The sequence below is a fragment of the Mytilus californianus genome, unplaced genomic scaffold (assembly GCF_021869535.1).
Source record: "Mytilus californianus isolate M0D057914Y unplaced genomic scaffold, xbMytCali1.0.p SCAF_1, whole genome shotgun sequence".
Lineage (NCBI taxonomy): Eukaryota > Metazoa > Mollusca > Bivalvia > Mytilida > Mytilidae > Mytilus > Mytilus californianus.
Window position 1 is genome coordinate 51,298,231 of NW_026262581.1, and position 24,161 is coordinate 51,322,391.

General features: G+C 32.1%; 1 protein-coding gene across 1 annotated transcript in view; it reads right to left on the minus strand.

Annotated features, from left to right (window-relative positions):
* The window catches only part of LOC127720695 (uncharacterized), a 134,558-nt gene that overhangs the window by 59,305 nt on the left and 51,092 nt on the right, over window positions 1-24,161 (minus strand). The window lies entirely within an intron of this gene.

Here is a 24,161-nt window from a genome sequence, read left to right on the forward strand (position 1 = left end):
CCATACAACAAATATAGTTGACCTATTGCTTACAGTATAAGAAAAACAGACCAAAACACAAAAACTGAACAATGAGCAATGAACCGTGAAAAATGAGGCCAAGGTCAAATAAAAGCCTGCCAGACTGAAATGTACATCATAAAATTTGTTCATGCACCAAAAATAGTTGACCTATTGCATATATATATATATAGTATTAGAAAAACAGACCAAAACACAAAAACTTAACTTTAACCACTGAACCATGAAAATGAGATCAAGGTAAGATAACATCTGCCAGTTGGACATGTACACCTTACAATCATTCCATACCCCAAATATAGTAGACCTATTGCTTATAGTATCTGATATATGGACTTGACCACAAAAACTTGTTACCTCTGGCCTTTGTTAGCCTTGTATGTAATTTTGGTTCATTTATATGTTTCAGAGTTTAGTGTGACACCCATTTTCGCTGAACTAGTACACATTTTTGTTTAGGGGCCAGCTGAAACTCGCCTCTGGGTCAGGCCTCTACAATAACTTTTTTTTCAACTTGTCCAATAGGACAAGTACATACCAAAACTTACTTGTCCGAATGGAATTGTAACTTGTCTAAAAAAAAACTTTATATTAAACTTTTTTGCATTTTAGGTTGATTCAATGAACAAACTGAATTAAAACAATAGAAAAGAATTTCATTTAAATCTCTTGATATCCTTTTGAAAAACAGAGAGTCGAGAACAACTGAATCTAGTCATGTCTAGTCACAGGACTTAGGTTCTAGTGTTCATCAATGCCAAAGTCTCATCAGGCTCTGCATTCCAGGCACAGTCTGGTAGGCCTGTCAGTCTACATTCATTTGGTTTATATCCTGGTTTTATATTGATAAAATATTAATTATTACCTTACTACTATCAGCTTTGTTTTTAATATATTAAAATGTTTATTCAAACACAATCAAATATTGTTTTGTTTAAATATGATCAAATATGATTTTTTTTTTATTTTATGGTCAATAATTTCTTCATTTTTCTTTTAAAGATATTTTTGCTAAATAAAATTTATTATATAGTTATCTTAAAGCAACATAACAATGTAGGAAAAGGAGGTACTGGTTTGTGTTGGTCGCACTGCACTGCACATGCCGAACTGTCTATTAATTATGGAGCTGATTCTTTCCAATGCCGAAATGTCTTGTTACTGGGGTTTTAAATTATGGTGCAAGTAAACATGTCAGATTAATATTTGTTTTTATCTCCTTTTCTTGTTTTGATCATGAAAGTTGGATTTAATTTATTTTCTAACTTGTCTGGACAAGCTTGATATGGCTTTTACTTGTCCAAGCTTGATATGGCTTTTACTTGTCGGACCTTTTTTTCCTCTGGTACCGGACAATCGGATTGTCGAGCCCTGTGGATGTGTGATTTTCTCGCTGTGTTGAATACCCATTGGTGGCCTTTGGCTGTTTTCTGCTATTTGGTCAGGTTCTTGTCTCTTTGACACATTCCCTGTTTCAATTCTCAATTTCATGTTCTCACATATTGTGTTCATTAAAGTATGTCATTCTCCGCTCGTATTTCGTATTTTGTATTATGTATTATATTGTATTATGTATTTCATGTACACTTTTATATATATATATATAAATTCTACCTCTGCATCGAGTGTGATACGATATTTATCCACTCGAGACAGTTAAATTTTCAAATTTAAAACGCGAGGCTTGCCGAGCATTTTAAATATTTAAAATTTAACTGTCGAGAGTGGATAAATATCGTATTACACGAGATTTGGTGGTGGAATCTGTTTTTCTAATGATTTTCAAACAATACGCAGGCAAATGTATTCCTTCTTTTCGAATGATCTGCAAACAGATGTGTTCTTTCTACATGCCGTCACAATAGGAAATTCAGAGGAAAGCAAGAAAATTCGACGTCATAATCGGATTTTAACCAATGAAGAACTGAGATCAAACGAACCACACGTTGATTAAATTTTTTTTATACAATGGGTGCAGAAAGGGATAAATTGACGAAGAATTAGAGAAACATGTATACAAGTCTAAATTGAAAACGTGAATATATATTGAGAAACTAAAGAACTATAGGTTCTAAAGAGCCTGTGTCGTTCACCTAGGTCTAAGTGCAGCTTCAACATTGTAAATTACTGTTTACAATTTCTCTCTATCTTATCTAGTTTTTGGCCAAAACACAAAAAAGGGTAAAAAAAAATCGTCATTTAAGGGCAATCACTCCTATCTACTAACTTTTTTGGCAGAATTTGACCTGATTGTAGATCTTGTCTTGCTGATCATTTTTGTTATCTAAAATTTCTATTTATCTTTTTCAAGATATAGGCAAAAACGCCAAAAGTTGGTAAAAATCTTTATTAAAGTGCAATAATAACTTCAATAACCAGTCAACTGAAGAATTCAACTATTAAGACTTATTTGTAGATCTTGTCATGCAGATCACTTATACTGTTAAAAGTTTCTATATATCTATTGTAGTTTTAAAGATTTTAGGCAAAAATACAAAAATAAATGGTAAAAATTGTCATTAAAGGGCAAAAACTCTATTAAAGAGTTGATTAACAATTTCCGCTATATTTGACTTATTTGAAGATCTTGTCTTGCTGATCAGTTTTGCTGCTTAAAGTTTCTCTCTATCTAATATAGTTTTCAAGTTAATAGGCAAAATGGGTACAAGTAGTAAAACTCGTCCTTAGGGCAATAACTCCAATAAGAAATTGTCAGACAGTCTTGACAAAAATAGCTAAATAGAAGAGCTCAACATGTCATATTTTCTCCATTTATAGTGGTTTTCAAAATAATAGGCAAAACTTACATGTTATTCCTATGTTCTATTTTTAGCCATGTCTGCCATCTTGGCACATTTTTTAAACTAGATACCCCAATGATGATTGTGGCCAGGTGAGCTAATAATTTGGCTCAGTAGTTTCAGAGGAGATGATCTTTGTGAATGTTAATGGACGACAGCGACGGACGCCAAATGATGGGAAAAGCTCACATGGCCCTCTGGGCCACACAGGTGAGCTACAAATTTGTAAAAATTCTTAGTATTGGTGCATATAAATTCATTATCATTATGTGTATGTATCCTATAAGCTGTATTTGCTTTTAGAATAAAGTATCATTAAAGGTCATATCAAGGGACCAGTTAACTCATTTGGATTCTTTTAAATTCAATGGATTAAGAATTTCTATATTGAAATCAATCTATTATAACAATTATGTTCAAACTTTGATGAGACTTAATTGTGAAGAATGGATGTAAATCATGTTCTTAGTAAGAGATTGACCTATTCTTTAGGCCTACTATATATAACAGTTAAAAACAAAGAATGATGGAAGGCATTTGTGAGCTTGAAAGGATTAAATTTTATGATTGAAATCGATTAAAAATTTAATTAGTAAACAAACAGTTTAACATCATAATAAGTTGAAGTTTACTGGTGCAAAAAAAAATAGTACCATAAAAGTTATAATTTGAATATCAATAACTTAAAAATAATATAATAAAAAATAATAAACTGTTAACACAGATTTATGTCTCGCCTTTTTGTTTTATTGATAATGCAAATGTAGAAATTAAAATAGCAATACTTTAACATGTAAATTATGCAAATATTCAAAGTCAATGAACCATGACTGAAGGTACTAGGCTAAACAATCTCCATGGAAATAAAATGCCAAATGCTAATACAACTGCATACCAAGTGCCATTGACTTATCATAAGTTGTCCCTAAAAAACAATCCTAAACACAAACATTAACTTGTTAACTAATTGTAAAAGAACTAGGTTAGCTCAAGATTCATTATTACTGAAGAATTGACCATTACCACTAGAAATTCCAAATTTGGAATCCATCTGAAGTAGACTGCTGTTTTGAAAATTTGTCATGAAACGTGCCAAGATGACGTTCAGTAAAAATATTTAGAGCCGATAATGTTACCTAGGAAACAGGTTATCATTATCATGAAATCAAAGCATCATGGATGTTGTGATTCAGCCAATTTTGTAGCTAGTCTGACATTTTTTCTGACCATACTTTCAATAATTATTTTGTTATCTTTATTTCCATAATCTCAATGTAAAATTTCTATTCTATTGCCAAAAGATGGAGAATTTTGCAATATTGATGCAAATTGTTTTGGTATTTCAATTGAAGACACTGTCAGAATTTTTTACATTTTTTTTTTTAGAAACATTTGAAATTCAATGATTTTTTTTTACAAGAATGTTAAGGGAAATCTTCAAATGTGTAGCATATTTTTTGTATGCCATTAATAATAATTGGCTTAATAATTTCCAGAAAGAGGCATTAACTAGAGGCTCTCAAGAGCCTGTGTCGCTCACCTGTATTTACTGATGCTTTGGAAATCATGTAAAATAAGGTTAAAATCATAATTAATAGTATTAGATATTAGATATTATAATGATATCTAAGATAATAACAACTAGAGGCTCTAAAGAGCCTGTGTCGCTCACCTTGGTCTATGTGCATATTAAACAAAGGACACAGATGAATTCATGACAAAATTGTGTTTTTGGTGATGGTGATGCGTTTGTAGATCTTACTTTACTGAACATTCTTGCTGCTTACAATTATCTCTATCTATACTGAACTTGGCCCAGTAGTTACAGTGGAAAATATTTTGAAACTGAGTAGCTAACTTCCTTAAGTCTATATAACGTTTATCAGTAAAACAAAACATAATGAATATGAAAAAATATTGTAAAAATTTAAAAAAGTTTACAAAATTTTTGAAAATTGTAAAAAATTGACTATAAAGGGCAATAACTCCTAAAGGGGTCGACTGACAATTTTGGTCATGACAACTTATTTGTAGATCTTACTTTGCTGAACATTATTGCTGTTTACAGTTTATCTCTAGCTATAATAATAATCAAGATAATAACCAAAAACTGCAAAATTTCCTTAAAATTAACAATTCAGGGATAGCAACCCAACAACAGGTTGTCAGATTTGTCTGAAAATTTCAGGGCAGATAGATCTTGACCTGATAATCAATTTTACCCTACGTCAGATTTACTCTAAATGCTTTGGTTTCAGAGATATAAGCCAAAATCTACATTTTACCCCTATGTTCTATTTTTAGCCATGGCGGCCATCTTGGTTGGTTGGCAGGGTCATCGGACACATTTTTTAGACTAGATACCCTAATGATAATTGTGGCCAAGTTTGGTTAAATTTGGCCCAGTGGTTTCAGAGGAGAAGATTTTTGTAAAAAGCTAACGATGAAGGACGACACCGACGACGACGGACGCCAAGTGATGAGAAAAGCTCACTTGGCCCTTCGGCCAGGTGAGCGAAAAATGCACTTCAACAACAACAAAAATAAATAAATAACTTTTATCTTAATTGGTGTTCATTCTTCATTAAGGAAAAAATCCATTTCCTGTATTCAAATATACATGAAAATATACCTGATGCTGAGATAATTCCAATTACTGTTAAATAGCAATATAATGGGGAATATACAAATAAATTTATTTCAGAAAATGCTGAGGTAAGAGTTATGCAATTGTGTTGATTGCTTCAACCAAATTACTGATAATTGTCACTTAAATAGACCTTAATTATTAACTTTAATATGTCAGGTGATGATGACACTGATTTTACAACTATTGAGGTCAAGATTTTGTGTATTCCGTAAGTTGTGTAATAAATTGAAAACACAAATTCTTGACCTCAATACCAGTATGATTATCACTGTCATGATATTTTACTAAAACTGTGGTCAATTGAGACTGCATTTCAGTGGAGTTTAATCCAATTAATACTTACACCTTTGAATGTAATTGTTTGAAAATGGTGGAAGCTGTCCATCATACTGGTACTGTATCAATAATCTCATTTGCCTAATGCAAGAATTCAATTGGAATAATAGTATTTAAAAAAAGTGTGGGAATTAACTCTGATATCAATACACATCTTGAACCAAATTTTATTCAATGGCTTTTTTTACAAAGGAACTATATGCAAGTGTATATCTAAAATAATGAAGTTGTTCGCCCAACCTTTTCTTAATTTAAGGACAAACAACATATTAAAAGTTGGCAGTTGATGATTAAAATGGTGTATAAAGTTTCTGCAAGTCATAGAAACACATATTTATTTTCATGACATGTCTTCAAATTACAGTAGATCCAGAGTCATGATCACATAGATCTTTTAACTAAAAAATGTTCTTCAAAAACTGAAAACAACATGTTGTAGATTTCATGCATTCAAAGTGCTTTTCTGGATTTACCTTCATCAGGAACAATCAAAGTAGAATATTTGAAAGCCAAGGATGTACAAGAATCAAAACAGTTAAAGAACTTTAAGAAATGACAAATTTCAAATCAATGTCATGCAAATTTGATAAAAAAAAAATATAAAGGAAAAGAGTGATAGAAAGATACTGTTAGGCCAATTAAAATTAATTGATAGATTTTCATTCCCGCCCGCCCCTCTGAATTCGTCCTGCCCACATTTTTTTTTATTTTAAAAAATTTACGATTTCCGGATTTTGTTCATTTCCTTTTACCGGTAACCGCTGATAATTTCGGAAAATTTCGGGTTTTGTATTTCTTCGAGTAATTTAACCAAAATGATTAAGTCGACATATTCTGCTGCTCTATGATGGCAACATTATCTTCCGAGAATATAGATTGAATACGAGAAGGGTATGAAATATTCGGTTTACGAGTAATAGGCGGTGTCCAAGAACCCAAATCGCGATATGTCACAAATTTCTGTGATTAGAAAACCCGGTGGATTTTTTTATTTATACTGTGACTTTGTGTCAGGAAATTTGGACTGTGAATGATATCCAAAGCGCAGGAATTGTGGAACACATAAGTACAAAAAACATTACTGGAATAAAGAAATTGACACAAGCACGAACTTTTGCGATATATGACCGTATATTGAGTACAAAAAGTCGGTCAACGTACAAAATGCATTGTAGCAAGCCCTTAGATTTACCCCTAGGTTGTCGTTTTTTTGTTGTTGTCGACAAACAGCAAACACCCTCTGTCCCCAGCCCCCAATAGAGTCAATAAACAACTTCTTCTTTTTGGTAAAGTTCATGTTCCACATTGTACATGTAATTATATTTGCACCTTGCATAAGAATCTTAAAAGCATATAAACCCTAGTATTTTCAACACAGGTTGAGTTTTCATTTCACTCTGTACTCATAATACTTGTGTTGCATACCAATGCATATGCTTCATTTTATGGGCACTACAAACCATAGCCGAGAAAGCAAAATAAATTTGGTGTCAGTTTAAAAGAGAGCATTTCTCAGGCCACATTTTTGCCAATTTACTAAAAATAGGTTTCTAAAGCGGTAATTACATGTAGAACAGTGGTTGCCAATCAGAAATATTTATTTAAGAATTTGAAAAATTATGTAGGATTCCTTATGTATATATATTATACATTTTTTAGAAGCTTATTAATATTACCCTTGCATAGGGAGAACATGTCACAAAAGGGTTTCGTAGGAAATAAAAATTAAAATATAAAATCCTCCCACCCGCCCCATTTTTTTCAAAAATCTGGATGAAAATCTACTAATTAATTTTAGTTGGCCTTACCCAGGAAAGAAGTGAGCAAATGCCATGAAAATTATAACTATCACCTCACAACTCAAATATGTTCTTTCTAAATGTCAAATTTCTAATCAAATCAAAGCAAATTTGATAAAAAGAATTATCATGGAAAAAGTGAAAGAAGGAAAGACTGTTACCCTGGAACCAGGTGAGCAAATGCAATGAAAATAAATTTCACCTCACAGATGTCCTTCTGATTATCAAATTTCAAACCAAATTGATGTTAAGTTGATATACAAAATAATCATGGAAAAGTTTGATGGAAGAACTGCAAATGTACTGACTAATGGATGGCTGCTTAACGTCCAACGGCAATTCAGGACAGAACATGTACATGTAATATAAATATTAACCCTGCTTTGTACAAGACCTGACATGCTGAGCCAGATTTCTTAAGTACTAATTCACAAGGTTACAATCCCTAGGAAGACAATATGTCTCCTTACCCTGACACATTATTCTGACTTCGAGCCAACCAGTCTTTGCTCTTAATCCTTTATACTGCATGCTTAGCGGAGAAGCAGCAAATACCAATATTTAAGTCTTTGGTTTGACCAGGCCGGGATTTGAACCAACGACCTCCTGCACTCGAGGCAAACACACTACCACGAGACCACAGAGACGAGGACAGAGATAAAGCAGTATAACCATGTCCTACCTCCCTTACACCTTCTAAGACATAGAATCATACAGCCTGCAGTTAGACAATAGATCTGAAGTACAAAGCATGTAGTTAAAGCAGGCTTAAAAATAACCATACTTTCAGTAGTTAAAACCTTTCCCTGAGAAGCCATTAAACTTTTTCATGTGATATTAATCAATATTTTTGACTTAGTGACCAATCCAGGGATAAAAGTTGTAATCACTGCAAGTTACGGTAAATTACTTTTCAAAATATCTTTGATGTTCTATTCATTAATATTCATGAGAAAGCCATTTGCATGAATTTTGGTAAAAAAAAATCAGAGCCAACATTAGACAAGAGGCTCTCAAGAGCCTGAATCGCTCACCTGTATTTCAGAGGAGAAGATTTTTTAAAAGTTAGCAAACTTGATGAACAAATTGTGTAAAATTGTCTTTAAAGGGCAATATCTCCTTAAGGGGTCAATTGCCATTTTTGGTCATATTAACTTTTTTGTAGATCTTACTTTGCTGATCATTATTGCTGCTTACAGTTTATATATATCTATAATAATATTCAAAATAATAACAAAAAACTGCAAAATTTTGTTAAAACTACCAATTCGGTGGCAGCAACCCAACAATGGGTTGTTCAATTCGTCTGATAATTTCAGGGCCGATAGATCTTGACCAATTAAACAATTTTACCCCTGTCACATTTGCTCTAAAAGATTTAGTTTTTGAGATATAAGCCAAAAACTGCATTTGACCCCTATGTTCTATTTTTAGCCATGGCGGCCATGTTTGTCGATGGATCAAAACTTCGGATACAATTTATAAACAAGATACCCTAAGGAACATTAAGTTAAAGTTTGAAGGTAATTGGCCCAGTAGTTTCAGAGGAGAAGATTTTTAAATGTTAGCAAACTTGAAGAAAAAATTGTGTAAAATTGTCTTTAAAGGGCAATAACTCCTTAAGGGGTCAATTGACAATTATGGTCATATTAACTTTTTTGTAGATCTTACTTTGCTGAACATTATTGCTGCTTACAGTTTATATATATATCTATAATAATATTCAAAATAATAACAAAAAACTGCAAAATTTTGTTAAAACTACCAATTCGGTGGCAGCAACCCAACAATGGGTTGTTCGATTCGTCTGAAAATTTCAGAGCTGATAGATCTTGACCAATTGAACAAATTAACCCCCAGGTCAGATTTGCTCTAAAAGCTTTAGTTTTTGAGATATAAGCCAAAAACTGCATTTGACCCCTATGTTCTATTTTTAGCCATGGCTGCCATGTTTGTCGATGGATCAAAACTTCGGATACAATTTATAAACTAGATACCCTAAGGAACATTTAGTTAAAGTTTGAAGGTATTTGGCCTAGTAGTTTCAGAGGAGAAGATTTTTGAAATAGTTTACGACGACGACGGACACCAAGTGATGGCATAAGCTCACATGGGGCCTTCGGTGAGCTAACAAGTGGTCCATGGACAAAAAATAACACAGTTATTAGATCTTTCCTCCAACATGTATCAACTGAAACTCTAAAAGACCTTATGATTGTGTTACCCCTCCTAAAATTAAAGTCCTATGAGCAATTTTGCTACACAAGAAAATGAAAATATATTTAGTATATAATATCAAATGTGCTTTTGACATCCCATGTGCCCCAAACCTTTTTAAGTCAGTTGTTCATACTGATTTTATTTACCATACAACATGAAATAAACAATATTATGTCATTCATAAGCTGTTAGTCCTAAACACCTTTTGATTTGAGATCCGAAAATGGGTAATGACTTGAAAAATGTGATTCAGGTGGTTGTTATAAATTTTGACCTTTGCTTGTTATTTTTACTCCCTTGAAACCGAAAACGGTAGAGAAAAAAACCTGGTGTAAAAATGTTTAGTATGTATGTTGACAGGCAAAGTTCAAGCAGAGTCGTTTTACACTTTATCAGAGAATTCTTATTATAACTTGGAAATGGTAGTACTAATGAACTAATTATCAATGGTTTATAACTTCCTACTGGTACATGATACTACCGTTCCTATCTTTATTAGAAAAATTCATCAAGGGAAGCCTACATTTATTTCAAAAATAGATTTTTCCATTAATGTCGATTTTTCTATTATCATTAACCATGTCACTTAAATGCTAAATCAAATTAAAAAAAAAAATGATGTTGACATGTACATGTATACATCTTTTCGTTCAATGTATTGCGAAAGAGAAAAAAGAAAATAAATGAAGTTCTGTTTTAAATAACAAAATTTATGTTGTGTTAAGTAAAGATGTAACAGAATTTAATGTCTCAGCATTTTATATATATCAAAGTAAGAGTAATTACAACACAAACAATAAAATAGTTACAAAGAGATCTTTTGTCACATTTTCAGTTTATCAAACATCATATCATCTTTCAGTAAAGTATCCAGCTCAGTTATGAATTTGAAGGTGAAATAGAGACCTTCAATTTTTCTCTAAACAATTGATTTTTAACTGACTTTCATTCTGTTATGTAACAAATTAGTGCTCAAGACTAACAGGTTCATCATGTACTGAAAATTGATATGGATAAATTTTTAAGTGAAATCATTATGACTTCGCAGCTGCCAATAAAGTGAAATCCAGGTTTTAACCCAATCACACAGCAGAAAATCAGAAAATTCAGCAACCCATCGTTGATGGTGATCAACCATAATTCTAAGAGTGGATCATGAATATTATATTTCAAGAACTTTACTTTATCACTGTTCTTTACCTTGACAGTTGCTAGAACATCTTAAACAATAAACTAACACACTTCAGCAAGGTCAAGAGTGACCTTTAGCATCAATACAATTGGTGAAATCATCCTTATTATTCAGTGTACAATAGACAATGATGATCGATGACAACACAACTGTCAACAAAAAAGACAATTAAAAGACATCAAGGGTTTGTACAGACTGCTTTACCTTGGCCAATTTGACCCATAATGTTTGTAAATAGTATTCATAGCAATAATGGAGAATTTTCTTAAAGATTAAGACAAGTTTTAATAAATTGTGAATCTGTGTTTTGTGTTAAGGTAGATTAACTACGATGAGGGTGTTTTTTAATGACCTTGACTACCCATGAGGGTCTTGCATGGTCGACCCTGGCTTATGCCTTTTTGGGCATTTAAATAATTTATTTTTTCTTATGGTAATTGATATAATTATGAGTGACAAAAAGAAAAAAACATAACATGAATAAAATGTAAAATGAACAATAATTTGTCAAATAAAATAAATAAATAAATAAATAAATAAATTGATGAATAAAAATAAAATAGAAAAATAAATAGAACTTAAATTAAAGAAAATAGAAAATGAAAATGTTTAATAACAAAAAAAAATTATAATATGAAAAATAAATAGCTTTGCTGAGCGCAGCTGGATACGACGGTTTTACGACCGCAGATGTCCAACCCTGAAAAGTTTGGGCCAAAAAGGTTTCTGACACAGAATAACTGTAGTCAAAGAACTTCAAATTGGTTATATGATTTGAATTTATATTCAAATTTTTGCTTTTGTGCAATACACTATGCGAATTGACCCCCATCCTCTGGAAGTTACAAAAATGCTTATTTTTGGCCCCTAATTCCTTAACTGTTGGTACCATAACCCCCAAAATCAATCCCAACCTTCCTTTTGTGGTATTGAACCTTATGGTAAAATTTCATAGAGATCCATTCACTTAAACTAAAGTTAGAGAGCTAAAACCAATGTGTCTTCAGACGACGATGACGACGCCAACGTCATACCAATATACGACCGCAAAAAATTGGACAATTGGTAGAGCTCAACATACTGAACATTTCTGCCCCTGTCAGATTTTCTGTATTTATTACGGTTTTCAAAATATTAGACAAAACTTACATTTTACCCCCTATGTTCTATTTTAGCCATGTAGGCCATCTTGGTTGGTAGGCAGGGTCATCAGACATATTTTTAAAAATAGATACCCCAATGATAATTGTGGCCAAGTTTGGTTAAAATTTCAGAGGAGAAGATTTTTGTAAAAGTTAACGGACGATGAAGATGGACGACAGATGCCATGTGATGAGAAAAGCTTGACACTTGGCCCTGGAGTCAGTTTCACAAAAAAACTTACGAATAAGATTGATCTAAAGTAATGAACAATTCAGTATACTTACATGACTTATGATCAATCTTAGTCGTAAGTTTTTTTGTGAAACCAACTCCAGGTGAGCTAAAAATGAGTGGACTTGTACAGTTTGTAAGTCCAAGGGCAATAATTTCATAAAAGCATGAATGTAACCTTGCCCTCTTAATTAGTAAAATTTTTTAAATAGGATCTAGATTTTACTCAGCTTCAGTTAAGAGGTCCGTTGTCTGTTGGACCACCACTGGATACAACAATTGAAAAAAATAACGAATAACTGGTCTTGTCGTTGAGTAATTTTCTCATAAAACTAGAAAATGAAGGCCTAATATCATGTCGCCACAGATAAAAGAGTTTTATCTACGGTACATCAGTCTTATATGACCCAATTGTAAGCAATTAATCAGTTTTGTTTGATCAATTTAACAATGACATTTCTTTGTTGAAATCCCAGTTATCTAAATTTTTTTGAAAACATCAATAGAATAAAGGATAAAAAGTAAATGTAATCCTCCTTTACACATTGTTAATGTCAACGTGATATTAATCAGTGATAATGATTTAAGAACAATCCAAGGATAAAACTAAGAGTGCATTTGTTTCTAACCCAAAATTTTGTCATCGATGACTATCGTTTAGTAAACGTTAAGCTGCTAGAAACAAATACATCGTTTAATGAATTTTATCGACCCCGCGTAGTGAGACATAATAGATTACATACACGCACTGTAAACAAACAGGTAAAAGTGCGGGAAATAAATGACCAGGACTTTGTGAAAACAACACGTGCTCATAATTATTTAAACGACAGATGCAGAAACATAGGTATCGTTTACCCATCTCAACGATAAACGATCAACGACTACGTGACTATTTTGCGCTTACATCGTTTATGTGAACAATATCAACGTTGACCAAAAAATGTAAGAAACAAATGTATTAAACAACTACGTGCGTAATCGTTTAAATCGTTTAGGTTTGAAACAAATGCGTTCTAAGTTCATCTATACATTTTCAAGTCAATTTGGTCATGATTTTAATTGCTTGTATGCAAATGTATTTATGTAGTTCTCAGTTCAATTCTCTGGCTTTCTGCCAACGATTTTTGTTTGAATTTTAAGTCAGAATTAGCCTAATGAACTCCATATACACAGTATGCATATCTTCATAAGCAGTTCCAGATTCCCCCAGACCCATCATCACCTTGCAATTCCCTGTATGACTGCCTATTTATGACGGTAAAATAGGGATACAGGCACCAACACTAGTATGTATCTTTCTTTTTCTTTGAGTCATGGTTTTTTCTGTCTTCCCGTGACAGATTTTGTTTTTGTTTGCCGCCTTGGTATATTCTTCTGATTTGTTAAGTGAAAAAATTTATAACAGCTTTGAAAATGTCAGACATTTTTTTTTTAAATGGTTACTGTAAGTCCCTGACAAGTAAATGAATTGCATGCAAGAAATATAAAATGAAAACACATAACAGGGGCAGAACCAGGATTTTTGAAAGCAGGAACGTTATTCCAGAAAATGATATATCACATGTCAAGTGTAAAATGATACATGCACAAAATTCAGATAGTATGTTTCATAGATTATATTATTTCCTTGTATCTTGATCATTGGGCACTTTTATAAATGTTCTGATTCCCTTAACTGTCCATTATAGACAGGTTATTTACTGTATCTTTAATTAGCAGGCAGCTGCCCTAACCCACCAGCCAATACCTTAGAGGGAGACAACAGGAAGGGGAAAAAAGAGTTGTACCATTCTTGGTGTAAGGTGAAACATTTAAGTACAAGTAAATATGAGTGTCCAGAGTAAGGAAATCTAATCCGTGCTTGTTACTTTTTTTTTCTTTTAATTTTAACCATCTTGGTGGTCTTCTGGTAGCTAGCTTGTGTCAAGTACCAGAGGAAGTGGTTTAATTGGACCCCTTGTCATAAACAAAAGAGTCTACAAAATTTACAGTTGCTGCGTCTCTACTACAAATGCAGCATTGAAGAGTAAAAGTAGGTCAAACCTTTTAACATTAGTGCTACCTTAATCAACATACGAAAAGTTTAGAAATTTACACAACAGTATTTCCTTTTCAAGACATATATTTTAATTTGAAGTATAGATGCCAGTGAAAAAAAGCCATTATTCCTCTTAAAGCAAGATTAAATCTGTACTACTACCCACTAACTAATTGTTCCAGGAGCAGATATCAAGATCTTTGAAGACTTAGATTTAATTAATCTCTTTGAAGACAAGAGATTTATTACTTTTTCTTTATTAAATTTTCAGCTCATCATTTCATCTGTCCTGTGGAGATAATAAGGTAAAATATTCAATTTTCTGTTTTTATTTCCATAATTGTGAGTACTTCAGAAATCTTGCATCTCTTGTCATAGTTTCTTAAAGTTATAAACCATCATTCATTAAAGAGAAAATTAAAGTTAAACTGTCTTGAACCAGACAAAATTGGCATATTATGAGAAAAACAATATCAAATAAAACTATATACCAATTATTACGGTAATCAATATCTTCAAGCATGATGAAAAAAGTGTGGAAAACACTCTTAACATTAGATATGATTAATAGTTCTCTAAAATTAGATATGATGTAATACAATGCATATTTATTTTCAAGTTATAATCAAATATAATTAATAGTTCCAGATATTTTTTCTTTCATTTGTCACAAACTAATATAGATTTGTAACTAATCTATAAAATGTCAACAACTTTTATCTATACACAATGTAATGTAATGAAATATATACCTTAATAAAAATAGATTATTATCTTTCACTTCATAATTTTTTTTATGTATATAGCATTCAGAAAATTAGTTTATACAAAATAAAAATCACTTCAAACAATTAACCAAAGAAAGTCTTTAAAAAAATGAGTTATCTCTCTCTGTACAGAAATATGGTTTAACATACAAAATGTAGTACTCTAACATTAGATATGGACCATGATAACTCTGGACTAAATCATCAGACTTGAACAAAATTGAAATTGATCTATAACTTGTCATGATAAAACTATATACCAAATATCAAATCAATATCTTCAAGAACGAAGAAAAAAAGTGTGGAAAGCTGATTTGCCGGACTGACGGACGGACAGACGGACGGACAGACAGACGGACAGACGGACGGAGTGCAAACCTAAAGTCCCCTTCGACTTTGTCGGTAGGGGACTAATAAGGAGATGTGGTACGATTGCCAATAAAGTTAATCTGAGTCAAAATGAAGTGAATTTAAGTAACTATAGGTCAATGTACGGCAAACATTAATTAGTAAAACCCATACCATATAGTCAGCTATAAAAAGCCCAAACATGACAAAGTGTGAAACAATTAAAAAAAAAGAACCAAGGGTTTGATTAACAACAAAACAATAAACAAAAAATAAATAGGATAGACAACAACCAATGACAACCACTGAATTGCAGGCTCCTGACTTGGGACAGGTACATACAGCATGTGGCAGGATTTAACCCTAACCTGAAAAAAGGGGTAACAGCACAACATAAGAACAAGCTGTTAAAATCACATGGAAATGGTTGGTCACATCAGATTGGCAGGAAGCACAAAAAAACAACAAGCATAAAGTCATAGCTAGACAAAAAGTAATGATCTAAGAGTACTCACAGTTACTGAAAGCTATTCCAATAACAACTTATAATTAAATAATGTTCTCCCAGACTACAGTATCAATGACAGTACACATCTAACAGATTAGTGTAAAGACATCATAAACAGTCTAACAAAGGTATGACCTTGTGCAATGTCAAAATATAAGTACTTTATATCTTTCTTAGAATGGTTTGAAATAAGGAAGGTCTGGGGCACTATTGTACAGCAGTACAAATGTCAACAAGATAATCTAGAATTAAGAGACAAGTTCCTACAATCAAAGACAAGCTAAACATTGTCTTTGATTCAGCTTTATATGGTATAATGAAAGATAAAATATTCAAAACCAATCTAAAATATTCTTTGGTTAATTTGGAGATCAAATGTGTGAGTCTTCCAGGGAATAGAAGCCTGCTGTATCAAAATTATGTACCCAGTATGCAGAAAAGGTGCCATGAACCTGTTAGACGGACATGTATACCTTACTTTCATTCTGTTGACCTATTACCAGTACTTATAGTGTCTGAGAAACAGACCTTATCAGGGAAAACTTAAAATAGAATTATGAAGCTTTATATACAAAAATATCACATTGTTGAATAAGCATCCCTAGGTCTTGCATTCTACAACAAATATCATTAAAATCAAAGCGCATGAAAAGTGGTGTTACAAAGGTGAGTGACCATCAAAATTTTGCATAGGACTGACATAATTTTGGTATTTTGCAATAGAAATAATAGTGAAGACCAGCAGATTTTCTTCAAGGACTGCCAGGGGAAAACAAAATTCAGAGAACTCTGTAAAAAAGTAGTCCACTTGCTTTCAAAAATACTTACACTGAATTATATTTTTTCTTAAAAATTTGATTTCGACATTAAAATGGAAATTTTTGGAAAAATATTCCAGAATGCATTCAAGTTGGATCACAAATTGTTGTTTTGAATTCTTTAGAAATTAATTCCTTTATATGTATTTTGTTTGTAATTCTAATAGTTTGTGCTTTTAAATTAATTACTGGTAGGTGTTTTCATAATACATACCTCTAACAACCTTTTCAAATCTTTAGAGGATATCCCTATCAAAACAGTTTCATAATACTTTCAATTGTTCAATGAAATGGCAATATAAAGGGGCGCATTGCATTTGCGCCAATTTTTACAAAATCCAATCTTTCATTTGCGCCACAAGGTTATATTTCATTTGCGCCAAAAAATAAAGACTACATTTGCGCCATTTTACAGGTAATATACAACAGAAAAGTTTAAATAGTGATTGCTATATCGTTAATAAGATTTTTTTCAGAGTATCACCCCCTGGGTAACTAATTGAGTTCATACTCATTTCTTATATAAAACTGAGAGTCACTTAAGTTTAAAATTATATAGTGTTCTTATGTTTGAGGGGTCAAGATGGACATTGTCAAATCTGAGACAAACACACCGTTAAATTTCTCAATTGAATTGTTTCATATTTTTCATGTTGGGGCCATTTATAGCCGACTATACAGTATGGGTTTTATTTTTATTTTTGAAGGCCGAACTGTTGACTATAATTACATCCCATTCATGTGAACTTTGGTGGATTATATATAGAAATAAGTATGTATTTTTTTTATGACCACACATATAGGTTATTTAACGTACATTGTACATGAGTACATTCAGACCGTTGCTTACAAGTCTTGTGCCAGAACAAACTTTTGGTTTTACTCCAGTGTAAAGTGCATAGAAAATTGATCGCCCTGAAGATCATAAAAAACAGTTTATTAAAATAAAGTATGTCAATAAAGGTTTTGATTTTGTAAATATTGCCGGTATTTTTAACGACCATTCTGTTAAAGAACAAATTCCGGGATATTTTGATAATACTGAGCTCCCTCTTATTTGTTATATTTACAAGAAATCTACCCGGAAATTTGTGTTTAATTATAGCCAATTGTGTAAAGATGTTAATATCAGTAAAAATACACCTACTTCATGTAATTGCAGTAATTCAGAATACATTTATGGACCCATTTCCCATGTTATAACAGGAGATCTTAACATCGTTCAAGACCGAGAGTTAAAATCATTCCTCAGTAAAGGACCTAAAAACCGTCCCCCGTCAATTATTAATTGGAATGAGTGTCGTAATATCATCCACGACTCACTCCATACTTACTGTTTGAAATGGATAAAACGGGAAAAAGCTGACAAAAAATCTTTGGACTCTTTTTTTAATTCAGTAATGAACATAGTTGATATACGTATTCAACATTTTAAAGAACATTTCACTCTTAACAATAACCACAATAAACCTATTTCTCGTATCAAACATAAACTAAAAGAACTAGCCAAGGAATTTGTTTTTGTCCCGGCCGATAAAGCTGCTAATAATATTATTATTGTTTGACGTAAATTTTACATTGAGGTTCTGAAAAAAGAAATCACCAATTCACCAACATTCCAACTGACTCCATTTTCAGAAAACTACATCTGTAACAAACATAAACTTTTAGCTACCGCTTTACATGCAGAACCAAATACAATGAAAGTCCCAACTATGTATTGGCTTCCGAAGCTACACAAAACACCATACAAATATAGATTCATTTCGTCTTCAAGCCATTGTTCCACTACTAAATTGTCTATTCTTCTTACCAGTACACTTGGTACAATCAAAAACCTGATAATAAATTGTTCAAATAAGGCCTTCGAAAATAGTGGAATTAATTACTTTTGGAGTGTCAAGAACTCGTTGGAAGTACTTGATAAATTACATGCATATATTGGTGATTTTGAATCTGTTCAAAGTTTAGATTTTTCTACCCTATATACCACATTGCCTCACATTCTCATTAAGAAAAAATTCACACACCTAATTAAATGGGCATTTAAAAAGTCAGAATGTGAATATATATGTTCAAACTCTTTTAGGTCATTTTTTAGTAGCAATAAACAAAAAAACTATGTCAATTGGACATGCTTTGATACTATATATGCCCTTGAATTTTTACTAGATAACATTTTTGTTCGCTTTGGAGATTCCGTATATCGTCAGGTTATCGGAATTCCAATGGGAACTAACTGTGCACCACTTATTGCGGACCTTTTTTTGTATTGCTATGAGTTACAATTTATGACAAAAATTAGCAAAGACCCATCGAAACAACATCTGATACACAAATTTAATAATACTTTTAGATATTTGGATGATATTTTGGCTCTCAATAATGACGACTTCAGTATGTATACTAAAGAAATTTATCCTGTTGAACTTACTTTAAATAAAGCTAATACTAACAATGACCACTGCCCTTTCCTCGCTCTTGATATCTATATCATTAACGGAAAGCTTAATACTAAAATATATGATAAAAGAGATGATTTTTCATTTCCTATCGTTAATTATCCATTTTTAGATGGTGACGTTCCCTTGTCACCATCTTACGGTGTTTATATATCTCAACTTGTACGATTCGCTCGTGTATGTAACAATGTTTTGGATTTTAACGAGAGAAATTTATGTATTACTGAAAAATTATTACACCAGGGTTTTCGATATCACAAACTAGTCAAAACATTTACTAAATTTTATCATCGGTATAAGGACATCATTCGTAAATATAGCTCAACATGCAGACTTCTTATACGTTCATGTATTTCACATCCAATTTTTTATGGAAATATTCTTTATAAAGCACAAAAATGTCAGTATTCATCTCTGAAGCTAACAAAACCTTTAAATAGACTTATTAAGAAGGGATATAGTTACGATACTGTTGTCAGGTCATTAAAGATTGCATATTTTGGCGTTAATATTGATTCACTTATAGGGTCTTTGCATCGGCACTAAACACATTTATTTAAAAACCAGTTGTTGGCATGACACGGGTTATGTTCTTCTCATATATGTTATGATGGTATGATACTAAACCCCTAACGGGAAGGATTGTGTCTGATATTCATATGATGAAGACATAATCTTTCAATCAGTTTAATTGAAGTCTGGAGCTGGCATGTCAGTTAACTGCTAGTAGTCTGTTGTTATTTATGTATTATTGTCATTTTGTTTGTTTTCTTTGGTTACATCTTCTGACATCAGACTTGGACTTCTCTTGAACTGAATTTTAATGTGCGTATTGTTATGCGTTTACTTTTCTACATTGGCTAGAGGTATAGGGGGAGGGTTGAGATCTCATAAACATGTTTAACCCCGCCGCATTTTTGCGCCTGTCCCAAGTCAGGAGCCTCTAGCCTTTGTTAGTCTTGTATTATTTTTAATTTTAGTTTCTTGTGTACAATTTGGAGTTTAGTATGGCGTTCATTATCACTGAACTAGTATATATATTTGTTTAGGGGCCAGCTGAGGGACGCCTCCGGGTGCGGGAATTTCTCGCTGCATTGAAGACCTGTTGGTGACCTTCTGCTGTTGTCTGTTCTATGGATGGGTTGTTGTCTCTTTGACACATTCCCCATTTCCATTCTCAATTTTATCTTTATTTTACTCTTTTAGGTTTTAAATGATCACGTTAATTTATAACAGAACTGTGTTTTAACATTATTATGAAAAGTCTCTGTTTAAGAACTCATCAGTGTATAGTGCTTTCATTATGGTTATGATGACTGATTTCGGATGAATATGTTGTATAATGCAAACAAAAACTGTGTTTTAAAGTTGTAATTAAAAGTCTCTTTTAAATAAATCTATTGTTTTATACTATTTACAGGTATTTACCTGTATTATTGGCGCAAATGAAATGTTTTACTTTGGCGTAAATGAAATATGGTTTGTGGCGCAAATGAAATGCAAATTGGTGCAAAAGCAAAGCACCGATAAAAAGTGCTCGCAATACTTCCAAAATTTAAAGTGATTTAAGGGAAAGGTTGAGCAAACATTTAACGTGCAATAATTGATTGCATGGCTTTTCTCCCTTTAACATGTTTAAAGCTGGATAATATTTTCAAAAGCATATTATTTTTCACATCAGCAAAGAAAGAGTTAAAAAAACTTCTACACAACTTTTTAAATATTTCATTTAAAATCAATTTCTTGGGACTAATCTGTACCTGTCCCCTACCTTCTAGTCGTTCAAACAAAAATATTTTTCTAATTCATCTAAAAAAATTATCAAATACAGTTAAATATCTTTTAAATCAGTGAAGAAAAAGTTATTTACGATTATACTTGAAATCACCTTTAATAATGATTGAATACAAAAAATGGCTAATTAACTCTTGAAAAATTGTTCTTTTTTTATACACCTTAAGCTGGGTTGTGTCAACATTATCTGTTTTATAACATTTAGATTTATATGTTGAAGTTTTTGTTGTGATTTTGTATTATAATGTGAACTTGCTTTTTAAAAGGTTTGAAATTTTTCGTTATTTTCTGAAAAGTGACCCTTTCCTTCGCAATTAACCTGATAAATAATTATGATGAATATCTAAAAGAGAGGTTAAAAAAGGACATAATCAATTTCAGATTAATGTGTTATTACACAATAGACTAATAACATGTCTTGAATCATTTTAATATCTATATCTCAGATTACCATGTACACATATCAATATTTAAAGTTCAGTTTGTCAAATGTTGGTCAAAGCATTAAATTTATATCTAAAATTCACACATGCCAGAAAGTAACCTGTTTTAATTTGCTATGCATCTCAATATCTATAAGTTAATCCAGAATCCCTCCAGATTTCATTTCTGAACCAGGAAATTGTATTCAAATTTTAATATGCATTAAAATTGTAGTCTAAATTCAGTACATGAATACCCTATATTCATTCCCAAAAGCCATTCAAAACATTGATAAGTCACACATTTAGTTTGCAGGAGGTTTAAAAAGATCATTTACTTTTATTGTAAAAGATCAACAACTAAGATATGTGGAAACTTTTAAGTTAGAAGTAGGTCTTCAGTATTATCATTTATATCAATGAATGTAAAAGTCTAGGAGAAAAGTCAAATTACCTACAACAAATTTAATAATTAATTTTTGCATCAAGTACTGAATACTAATAAGTTTGTCATAGGAAACAATTTCTAAAAAATGAAACAAAATTTGAAGAGTACAAAAGCTGAGTACAAGATCAACAATAAGTTTAAGAGTGTTAAGTTGCTTTTACATTCACATGATGCTTTTTTGTATTCCATAATAAATGTCTATAGAGTGTGGCATATATCTAGTATGCAAAATGATAAGTCAAGTACATTTCTGTGGTATATTTATTGACATTTTTAAATATAGTGAAATCTAGGTGTTTTCAATTTCTTTTGGTGTATGTTGTTTCACAGAAATATTTTTCCGATACATGAAATAGGTTTGAGGCTCATCTTTTGATACATGAAAATAGGTTTGTGGCTCATCTTCTGATACATAAAATAGGTTTGTGGCTCATCTTCTGATACATGGAATAGATTTGTGGCTCATCTTCCACTAGAAATAGGGAGATTATCTCCTGCTAGACATAGGGAGATTTACAACTTTCAAGGTGGGAAAAGTTTGACACCAAAGTAATCAGTTTAGATATAAATATTGGTATTGTTGTATATACTGCAATAAATTAAACCTATTTAGATAAATTATTATATATGCAATGTTATGATAAAACATTAAAAGGAAATGGTTAGGAAATGTCAAGTATTTTTTTCAAAACCACATGGATATGTCATTTAAAGTTCCATTTCCTGAGCATTTGGCTGATATTAAACCATACTTAAAAAAAATAAAATGCTCCGCTGGACGCAGCTTGATACAACCGCAGAGGTCGAACCCTGAACTGTTGGGGCAAGTATGGACACAATATTCAAGCTTGATACAGCACTGAATTTGGATTGTGATTGAATATTTGACACAGCATAGGTTTCTGACACAGGATGAATGTGGTCTAAGAACTTAAAATTTTTTAAATTTACCTATTCAAACCATATCATTATTATTTGCTTTTATATATAAATCAGAAATAACCAATTGAAAATGGAAAATTTTAAAGTAAAAAAAGGAAAAAAAAAATCCGCCCTCAAATTTTTTGAACCCCTTTTGATTCATCACCCCCAAACTCAATCCCAGCCTTCCCTTTGTGTTACAATGTATGGTGCCTTGCAGTACAATTTCAGAGAGATCCGTACACTTGAACACAAGTTTTTGTCTGGAAACTAGAAAAATGCTTGTTTTGTTGCCCCTTTTTGGCCCCAAATTCCTAAACATTTAGGGCGATTACCCCCAAACTTAAACCCAGCTTTCCCTTTGTGATATGGAACCTTGTTGTACAATTTCATAAAGATCCATACACTTACACACAAGTTATTGTCCTGAAACTAGAAAAATGCTTGTTTTTTTGCCCCTTTTTGGCCCCTAATTCCTAAACGTTTTGGGCAATTACCCCCAAACTCAATTCCAGCTTTCCCTTTTTAATATGGAACCTTGTAGTATAATTTCAGAAAGATCCATAAACTTACACACAAGTTATTGTCATGAAACTAGAAAAATGCTAGTTAATTGCCCCTTTTTTGGCCCTTCATTCCTAAAATTTGGAGGCAATTACCCCCAAAATCAATCCCAGCATTCCTTTTGTGATATGGAACCTTGTGGTACAATGTCAGAGAGATCCATACACTAACACACAAGTTATGTCTGGAAGTTACAAAAATGCTTATTTTTGGCCCCTAATTCCTTAACTGTTGGTACAATAACCCCCAAAATCAATCTCAACCTTCCTTTTGTGGTATTGAACCTTGTGGTAAAATTTCATAGAGATCCATTCACTTAAACTAAAGTCAGAGTGCGAAAACCAGTGTGTCTTCGGACGACGACGACGACTACAACGACGCCAACGCCATACCAATATACGACCACAAATTTTTTTTTGTGGTCGTATAAAAATGGAGAATGTTTCCATGGGACACAGATGATGCCCCCGCTTGCATATAAGGTTATAAAGGGGAATAACTCGAGAACGATAAAAAAGAAACCACCCAAATTCGAACTTGATCTGTGTTTTGTGGTAATAAGCATTGTGTGTAAGTTTCATAACATTTGGTTGGTGGCAATTTTTGGGTTAGCAATATATTTTCAAGTTTGACTATCAGCAATAAGCTTTACTTTTCTTTCTATAATTATTAGAC